A 9,376-nucleotide genomic window follows, 5' to 3' on the forward strand; every position below is an offset into this window, starting at 1 on the left:
AATGAAAAAGAGTGCATAACTGATATAGTCCATAAGGAGGAATCTCAGAAACAGAATTCTGAGCCTACCTAAGAAACCGGGCCCCAATGAATACAAGCAATATCATATGATTCCATGTACATGAAACTAGAAAAGTCCAATCTAATCCATAGTGACAGAAAGCAGAGTATGGTTGTCTGGGGCCAGAGGTGGAGAGAGAGATTGAATGCAAGGGCAAAGGAGGGAGCTTCAGGGAAACAGGTGCAGGAAATGTTCTGAATTCTAATTGTAGTGGGAGGTGCATAGGTGTTTACCTTTATTTGAGCTTGTCAAAGTATGCTTTTTGTGGTTCGTTATATTAAAATTATAAAACTTGACTTAAGAAAGCAACTGACTCCTCCTCCAGAGCCTTCGTGGCTTATCCTGGTTCCCTCAGAACCAGGAAGATGTACAAGGCCCATGGCCACTCACCTAACCAGGGCCAGAGAGCCTTACCCAGGGCACCTGCAGGGCTCTCCCTGAGGGTGAGAACTGCTGAGTCAGAAGGCATCAAGGCTGCTTCCTTAGCCTGTTCCTATTTACACTTCCACATCCACATGTCCACCTTGGTGGGGAGGCCTTGCAGAATGGAACAGCTGTGCCATCTACTCAGAGACAGCACTCTGGCTCCAGGCTCAGAGATGGCCACCTGTCCCCGAAATAACCTGGTGATATTTAAGGGGTGGCTGGCCCTTGCTCCAGGAAGGCCCCATCAACACAGAAACAGGCAACATAGACCACTGCCCCCATTAACCTTGGCTCCTGAAGGCTTGAGGCCAGAGGTCCAAAGTTAGCCCTGGGGTCTGCAGTCCTTGTAAAACTCAGAAAGTGTACCCTGAAGCACCAGGCTTTGGGAATTCTGGGCACCCTTCCCTCTCTCCTGCCTCAAGTAAATGTCCTTGCAAGGAAAGTTGTAGTTACCAACATTCACACTGAGCAGTGCTTGTTATCTGAAAGGAAATGCTCCGTACTCAATGAGAAGGAAAGTTCCAGGAAGAAAGGGGAGAGCATCAGAGCACCCACTGGTGGGGAGTGAGGTCACTGGGGTAGAAGAAGGCTAAGGTATGGGCTGGCACTGAGGTTCGAGGTGAGGCCAGGGTCTGTTGGTAGGCTGCCTGGATCTTGCAGCTCCTCTACTTAAAGCTGCTCTGCATCCTTTGACCTGTGCCTAGAGGACAGAAGTGTCTCCCCTCCTCCAGAGTCTAAGGCTTGTCAGGATCTAGCTGCAGCTGCCCTCCGCCACTCTTGTTCACATTGCATTTGCTCTTTCCTGCCTCCCTGACTCGACCCATGCTGTCCCTTCCAACTGAAATACCCTTCCCTCATTTCTCCATGTGGCAATTCTAATTTACATTCTAGTCTCCACTCCAGAGACTTCTGAGAAGCCTTCCCTGATCCTCCTGGCAGAATTAATTGTTCCCTCCTCTGTGCTCAGAGAATACTTGGCTTGCTCTGCCATTTATTTCTGGGTTTGTTTTCATGACAACCTCCTTTCACGAGGGCAGACCCTGTGTCTTTTTTAAGCTCTTATCCTGAGCGCTTGTACAGACTGGACACGCAGGCAATGCCTGTGAAGGCAATGAGTGCCCTCAGTCTTACGTGGGCATCTCTGTGGACACCGGCGTGCTGGGCAGACCAGGCCCTGTCTGCATGTGGGCAGCTGAACCCTAGCACTGGGGCAGGACCCTGGGGCTTAGTCCTATAAGCCAGACTGCACAGCCAAAAAGGGGCAGTCTTGGAAGCAGGAACCCGCTCTGCTAAGCCTCTGATATTTACCAGACTGACAGTTTCCCAGCCAAAGCAGCCCAGAGACAGGGAATAGCTGGAGAAAGTGGGTCATCTTGACTCTTATTCAAGGCACCAGGGGAGCCCTGGGGTTTAGCCATGGCAGTGATGGAGACTGATCCTGTCATTTGCTTGCATCCAAATGAAAGGGATTAGTGACTGCACCAATATACTAATTTTCTGTGCAACACAGGGCAAGGGCAGCCAGTGGAGATTTAAAAACTCTATGTGTGCACATGCATGTACGTGCATGAATGTGTGTATATTATAAATACATATATACTGTCTATGCCCACATCACATGTACAATGTTCAAGTGAAAATATCCACACATATCTGACAGGATGGAGAAAAGGCTTTAAGAGCTTTAGAGCTGAAAGTCTCCAGTTTGAGTCCCAGCATTCACTCAGGACCCCTAACCTCCATAAGCCTCAGTTTCCTCATCTGGAATACAGACGTGGGGACTGTCCTCACTGGGAGGCTGTACAGACCAAAGTGTCAGTGAGCGTGACAGTGAAGGGAACTGCTATAGGCATCCATGGTGACCTTCAGAAGCCGTTTCTGCTTCCACAGTTGGATTTCCCAGCATGGATGACATTCAGGTCTCAGCTCATGCTCAAGGTCCACTTACAATCACACAACTCCAACACCCAAAGAGAGCCAGGGGCAGCACTACCCTTGAAGGCGACAGATGCACCTATGCATCACAGAGCTAGCTCTAGCATATTCTGTGACCTTGGATAACAATCATCCCCCATCTTGTCCTCAGTTTCCCCACCTGTACAATGATAGCTTTGGCTACCTCTTCATTCTTCATATCTTAGAGCCATTTTGAAGCAGGGAGGGAGGTAAAGCTCTGGGTGCATGCCTGGGCAAGGATAGACATAGCAGGGCAGGCTCAGTGGACAGGGGAATGGCCCCAAAGCTGGGACAAAGTCAGATTGCCAAAGGCACCACTTTTATTTCATCCTTCACTAATATTCTGTTCTTTGGCCTCACAGCCGCCACCTCCTCCTCCCAGTTACAGAAGAAGCCACTTTAAAATTAGGTTTTCCTCCTAACTTAGAAACTAAGCCCCATTGTGTGGTCCATGACAACGTCCTTTATGAATGAAACCAGCTCATAATGAGGCCCTTTCCCAGCATCGAGAGCCAAGCCCACGCCCTCCCTCTTCTGCTTGGCCAACGGCAATGGCGGCACAGCCTCATTATTCATTTCTCCTGCTCCATGGAAGGGAGGGGGAGAGGAAAAGGATCATTTTCTCATTTCACAGACGGGCAAGGGCCTCCCTGCCACAGCCCTATGGCTCCCAGCATTTGAGGGCTACCCATTACCTCTGCCTTAGAAAGTCCTTACTGCAAGATGGGACTTCAAGCCCCTTTCCCATGTTATCTTCTGCCATACCCCCTTGCTCCTCTGCACCTACGTGGGAGAAAATGTCCATGCTTCCCAGGCAGATTCTTCTTTATGGCCTAGAAAACTCCTCTAAATAATTCTAGGCTCAGCTTCAACATTGCCTCTCCAGTGTGCATAAGTGGCTCAACCCCTGTCGTGGCCCTCCCCCTTGGGTACCATTTGCAGGGCACGTCTAACTACATAGTTGCTCATTTAACTCTCTCCTGCCGTGCATGTGGGAGCTCTGTCAGAGCAAGGCCCCTGCCTCATCCCTCCTCATCTCCCAGCCCCAGCACATGCTCTGGACTTAGAAAAGCCCCAAAGAATGTTTGTTGATGAGAGAGTCCTTATGGTATCAGTGAGAACTGAATACTGTGGGACTTCCCATGTCCCAGGAGCAAGTGCAGGGGCCTGGCTTCATTCTTCAAAGATGTCTTTAAAGCAGTCCATAGGTCTATGTTGCCCCCAACCCCAAAATTGAACCTATTCCCAGACACCCTCTTGAGTCTCTCTTGATTGGGACAGGATGGGATCTGTCCTAGTCTGTTCAGGTTACTATAACAAAATACTATAGACTAGGTGGCTTATAGACAACAGAAAGTTATTACTGACAGTTCTGGAGGCTGGAAGTTCAAGATCAAGGTGTTGGCAGTTGCGACGTCTAATGACAGCCCACTTTCTTGTTCGTAGACATTCGTAGACGGTACCTTGTAGCTATGACATGGCAGCAGGGGCAAATAGTACCCTCAGGCCTCTCTTATAAGGGCGCTAGTCGCATTCATGAGGGCTCCACTCTCATGACCTAGTCACTTTGAAAATGCCCCACCCCCTAACACTATTGCACTGGAGATTAGGGATCGACATATACATTTTGGGGAAACACCAACATTCAAATCATAGTAGGACCTCAGCTCAGTTTCATCTGGGATTCCTCCTGGGCCCCACCTCCTATCCTTTTCCTCCAACTTTTAACCCAGAGACAGAGAGATGAAGAGAGGCCAAGAAACTGAGAGAGGGAGGGAAAAAATACAAAGAAGAGAGACATAGGATAAGACAAAGACAGAAATGAAGACACAAAGAGACAGAGGGAGAAAAGGAACAGAAGGAAAGGGAGAGTGAGGAGATAGAGACAGAAAAGGAAAGAATGCCATTCAGTAGGAGGAGAGGGAAGAGCAGACCTCTGGGCCCGGGTGGCCTTGCAGCTGCAGAGGGGAGCCCGCCAGCCTGGCAGACTGCGTCTGCCTCCTGCACAGGGCCCAGAAAGAGGCAGTAGCAGCTGGGCTGAGCATTTGGCTGTCTCTGCTGAGCCCAAGCCTCTGTGCCTGACCTTAGCCCAGCTGCTCAAATCCTCCTGCCCTCCTGCCTGCAGCTGCCTGGCCCCCTGCACTCCCAAGACCCAGAGGCTGGGGAGTGGAGAGTGGAGCCCGCCTTCTTGGTCAGCTCTGCCAGAGAGGCAGGAGCCCCGTCACATGCCACCAGCGGGGCCCAGCCAGAAACCCATGTTATTTGGCTTGGGGATGGGACATGTGTTTTTTTGTGACAGTGGATCTCCTTTCCAGTTAGAAACTTACTGCGGGTAGGGGAGTATTGAAATCAGCTGAATTTCTTGAACTCAGCATACAGGAAGAACAGTGCCTCGCGTTGGTGTGGTGCTTTTCAGGTTTTGAGGCACCTCCGCTGATGCTATTTCTGAGATGCACTTTCCATAATATCTCCACCCAGTGGGTGTCACCCCAGCAACGAGTGGGATCCTGGGAGGGTAAGCGACTATTCCAGGCATAGTCAGCCTCTAAGTGGCAGAGCCAGGACCTGAATCCAGGCTTGGAAGTGCTGAACTTCACATACACTGCTACCCTGACTCTGTGGTCCAGCCCTGGCTGGCTAGTTGGGGGCAAACTGTAGGTGGGCTGCAGGAATGAGGGTAGAAGGTGTCCGACTGGGATATAAGGTCAGCGTCCTTTTGTTCCTATTTTGTGGAGACCACAGTCATAAATTTAGGGATGCAGGGTGAGTCAGCCCACATAATGTTTAAAGCAATGAAGGTCTTTTCAATTTTCTTCCCCTGAAGGCCTACCCATTCTTCGTGCTTTACCGCACTTAATTGGGATCAGAGCCCAGAAGCTTGCTGGGTGGCTGGGGAAAGATAGAGCCCAGGGACCTAAAACATGGTCAGAAATAATCGACATGTAATGAGATCAGGGAAGCATTTCCCCAAGTTCCTTTCAGGACAAAAGCTGAGCTCTCCATGGGTCTGAGTGGAGGTGGAATGACCCAACAGGAGGAACAGGGAGGGGATTTGCAGGAGGGGACCAGGAAGGAGAAGAAAGCGGGGATAGAGGAACTAGAGCTTGGGGTGTTTGGTGGACTGTGAGGTTAGTGATGTGACCCTGTCCTTCCCACAGTGACCTCAGCACAGTTACATTTATGACATATGAGCTTCTGGGGGCACCAGGTTGGTCTGGGGATGTCTGCTGATTCTTCTGGGAGTGGGAAAAAGTCAAGGCCGGGGATCTCTGGAGGATTACATGTCTTGGAGTTGGGAGTTACAGCCAAGTGCGCCTGAGTACTCAGGGCCCAAAAGCCCTGGCTGACATCTGGGTTATTGATATATGAAAAATATGGGCAGGATGCAGAGCTGGAGGCAACTGGGAATGTACTGGAGGGTGAATGAATCAGGATCCAAGAGAGCCTGCCAGGCTGAAGCGGGGCTAAGTCTGTTATGTTGAAATTTACTTGGCACAGCTCAAGATGGCTCATGAGGCTGACACAAGATCATCCCTCCCTTTCCAGGAGCCTTTAAATACCTGATGAAGAAAAAGCAAGGGAAGGAGGAGAGGAAGAGGTAGAGAGGGTTGAAGCCACACAGGCAATGAGGCACCAGAGCAATATGTATGTTAGGAGCTGGGCAGAAGTGGGAGTTGAGAAGGTCTCTGGCCCTGCAACTGGGTTCCCCAAAGAGAGTTGGCAGTCAAGGAAGGACTTAAGGTCATCCACAGTTGGAAGCCAGAGCCTCTCTGCCTGTGGGAGATGGAATGATTGGCCCCAACTATTTAGCCCTCTCTGCATTGACATGCCTGCCATGGCCTCATCGTAGGTGGAATATTTTTCCATGCCCCTTCACTTTGGGCTCAGCTGTGTAACTGGCTTTGGACAACATGCCAGATGCCTGAAGAAAGATCCAGAAAGATGGCCAGAGCCTGAAGCCAGGCTAAGTCTGTAACAATGAAGTTTAATTGGGACTGGAGACTTCTGGCCAACATGGTGGACAAAGCTCACCTGTGCTGGGCAGTGGCAGTGAGCCCATCCGAGGCTGGGTCTCTCTTGGGCCCACTTGCTCTCTCAAGTCTCTGCCAACGTCTTGAAAGGTACATGCCTGGCTAGCCTGCTGGTCCAAGGAGGATGAGACACAGGTAACAGAGCTACCCAGGCCAACCATGGATGGGTATTCAACCATCCCGGTTTTCCCAGGACCAAGGCTTATCCTGGGAGTTGGGACTTTCAGTACTCAAACTAAGAAAGTCCTGGGCAAACCGGGAAAAGCGAGTTGCGCTACCCACACACCTGCAGTTAGAAGCATGGCTAACCCAGTTCCACAATCTGGGAGGGCCACCAAGCCACCACGGCCTATGTTGGCCAGCACAGTGTTTATTATTGTATTCACTCAGATTTTGTGGTTGTTTGTTACACAGCAATGTTGTGGCAGTAGCCAACAGATACCTGGCCCATGAGCCCAGAGTCACTATCAGAAGTGAGCTGACTACACTGATGGATCCCAGAGCGTGGTTGAAAAATAAATAAATAAAATTCACTTCTTAACAGCTGTAGTAAACCAGTGGCTCTTCATCCTAATGGCATATTAGAATTGCCTTGGAAGCATTAAAAAAAAAGACCTGACACCCACAAAATAGACTCCCCAGAGAGTCTATTCAAGTCTTCTGGAATGGGGTCTTGGCATCAGAGATTGTACCAAAAGTCCATCAGGTGATCCTAACGTGTAGACAGATTTGAAAGCTGATGGGTTGAATAGTAAGTGAGACACAGTTGAAAGAACAGTGATGTTTAATTTGGCAAATGTAAGTGTCAATATCTGACCCAACACATACGAACCGCCCCCCACCCCCCACCGACCCAGAATGGGAGATGCAGCATGGGAACAGTTCCTGTGAAGACGACTTGACTCTGAGATCTGGGTGGACCCAGGATCCTTTGTGTTGTCAGCATTCTGCAGCTCTAAAGAATGCTTAGGAGAAAGGTGAGAGTCCTGCCCTGCATACCTGAGAGACAGCTGCATTCTGGAACCTCTACTCTAAGAGCTACATGGACAGTGGGAGGTGTCTAGGCCAGTGCTTCCCACACTTCATGTGGCAGGAAACATTTGGGGATCTTGTTTGTTGTTGTTGTTGTTGTTTGTTTTTGTTTGTTTTAGAGATGGGGTCTCACTCTGTAGCCCAGGCTGGAGTGCAGTGGCACAGTCATGGCTCACATTGCAACCTTAACCTCCTCAGCCTCTCGAGTAGCTGGAACTATATAGGTACATGCCATCACACTCTGCTAATTTTTAATTTTTTTGTGTGTTGACTACATCTTGCTGTGTTGCCCAGGCTAGTCTTGAATTTTTGGCCTTTTAAGCAATCCTCCTGCCTCAGCCTCCCAAAGCCCTGGGATTACAGGCATGAGAACCACACTGGGCCCTGGGGATCTTAAGATGTAGATAATGATTCAGGAGGTCTGGGGTGGGCCTGATACTCTGCATTTCTACACGATCGCAGGTGATATCCACGCTGCCAGAGCATTCTTTGAGGAGCAAGGGGGCTGGAGGTGAGGAGATGGGACACTGAGTTACATGAAGAAAGCTGATAGCCTTGGACTGTTCATGCCCTGGTGGAGAAGATTCACAAGGAGCCTCCCATTCTAGAAGGGCTATCAAGGGGTAGAGGAGTTTAGCACGGCCCAAAGGGAAGATCTGGAGCATAGAGGGGACATCCCACTTAGATATTGAGACAAAGCCCACGATGGAATAACTACCATGGGAGGTAGTGAGCTGCCCATCACAGCAGGGCTTTAGCCAGAGGCTCGATGACTGCCTGGTGAGAGGGCCATGGAGAGGCTCCAAGTGGCGGCCATCTATGCAGTCTTCAAGGGCTCTTCTTGCCTCAGAGTCATTACTTTTGGGACATTTTTACTTCTGAAAGAAATGATTCAGAATAAGTGGAGAACACTGGGGGTGGTGATGCAAAGGACCCACCACAGGACCTCCCTCCTGAGCACACAGAAAACTCATGCCCTGTTGGGCAGCCAGGCAGGCTCAGCCATGCAGATTGCCTCTCTGGATTTGTTCTCTGGCTAGGACAAACTGTGGTCTTTTCAGAATGGACATCACATCCCTGGTCAGTAGACGCTATCTCCTTGGCTAAACCACTCAGCTGTGGACAAGCAAATTCCAGATTCTAGAAAAATCAGATTAATTGACTTTTGTGCCCAGTGCTTATGCTGGTAGCAAGATTCTGGTCTCATGACAATAATTGCTACTGTGCAAGTCCCGTCCTTCTTCAGTCCTCAGTTTCCTACTCTGTACCATGGAATTGGTGTGGACAGTCCCTCTAACTCACTTTCTACAGCCCTGTGGAAAATATCTTCGGTCGTAAAAGGCACTGTTTAGCGTTCAGACCTCAACAGAAGAGTGAAAATTTGGCTGACTCAGAGGAAACAAGAGGTCAGTGTGACCTTTCTCTGCTTCTCTATGGGAAGGAGTTTATAACCAGGGAGCCAGGGGCAGAGGGTTGCAGATGCAGCCAGCCTGTGCTGGGCACTTCTGCTGCCCTGGGCTTTGAGTCAAGCAGAGCACTTTAGCCCCTGAGGGTCAGGTCCATCTGGAGCTCCAGACATTCCTTGCTTCTCCTGCCACCCTTTCCTCTGGTCCAGGCCCAAGGCTGCTCAGACCTCAGCAATGAGGGCCAGTGGGGAGGGGAGGCAATGTGGGTGGGGGGTGGCTGAGAGCTACAGTTCACTGTCGGGGAGGAGGGGGAGAGGGAGGGCACAGGGCCTCCAAGCCCTATGTCCAAAATGCAGAATGGAGAGCAAAGGCTTGGTGCTGACTTGGTTGCTAGGGAATCGGATTGTGTATTTGCAGGATGCACTGAGTCATGCTTAGGTAACCAGACTCCGTAGCTTAATACAA

At 50.1% G+C, this 9,376-nt stretch overlaps 1 long non-coding RNA gene across 1 annotated transcript; it reads left to right on the forward strand.

Moving 5' to 3' along the window:
• The first annotated feature begins 4,570 nt into the window (after window positions 1-4,570).
• On the forward strand, window positions 4,571-7,014 carry LOC110744123. Its single transcript, XR_002524313.2, has 2 exons — window positions 4,571-6,608; window positions 6,888-7,014. It is a non-coding gene; the product is annotated as an uncharacterized LOC110744123 (long non-coding RNA).
• The last annotated feature ends 2,362 nt before the right edge of the window (window positions 7,015-9,376 follow it).

This window comes from Papio anubis, chromosome 11 (assembly GCF_008728515.1).
Source record: "Papio anubis isolate 15944 chromosome 11, Panubis1.0, whole genome shotgun sequence".
Classification (NCBI taxonomy): domain Eukaryota; kingdom Metazoa; phylum Chordata; class Mammalia; order Primates; family Cercopithecidae; genus Papio; species Papio anubis.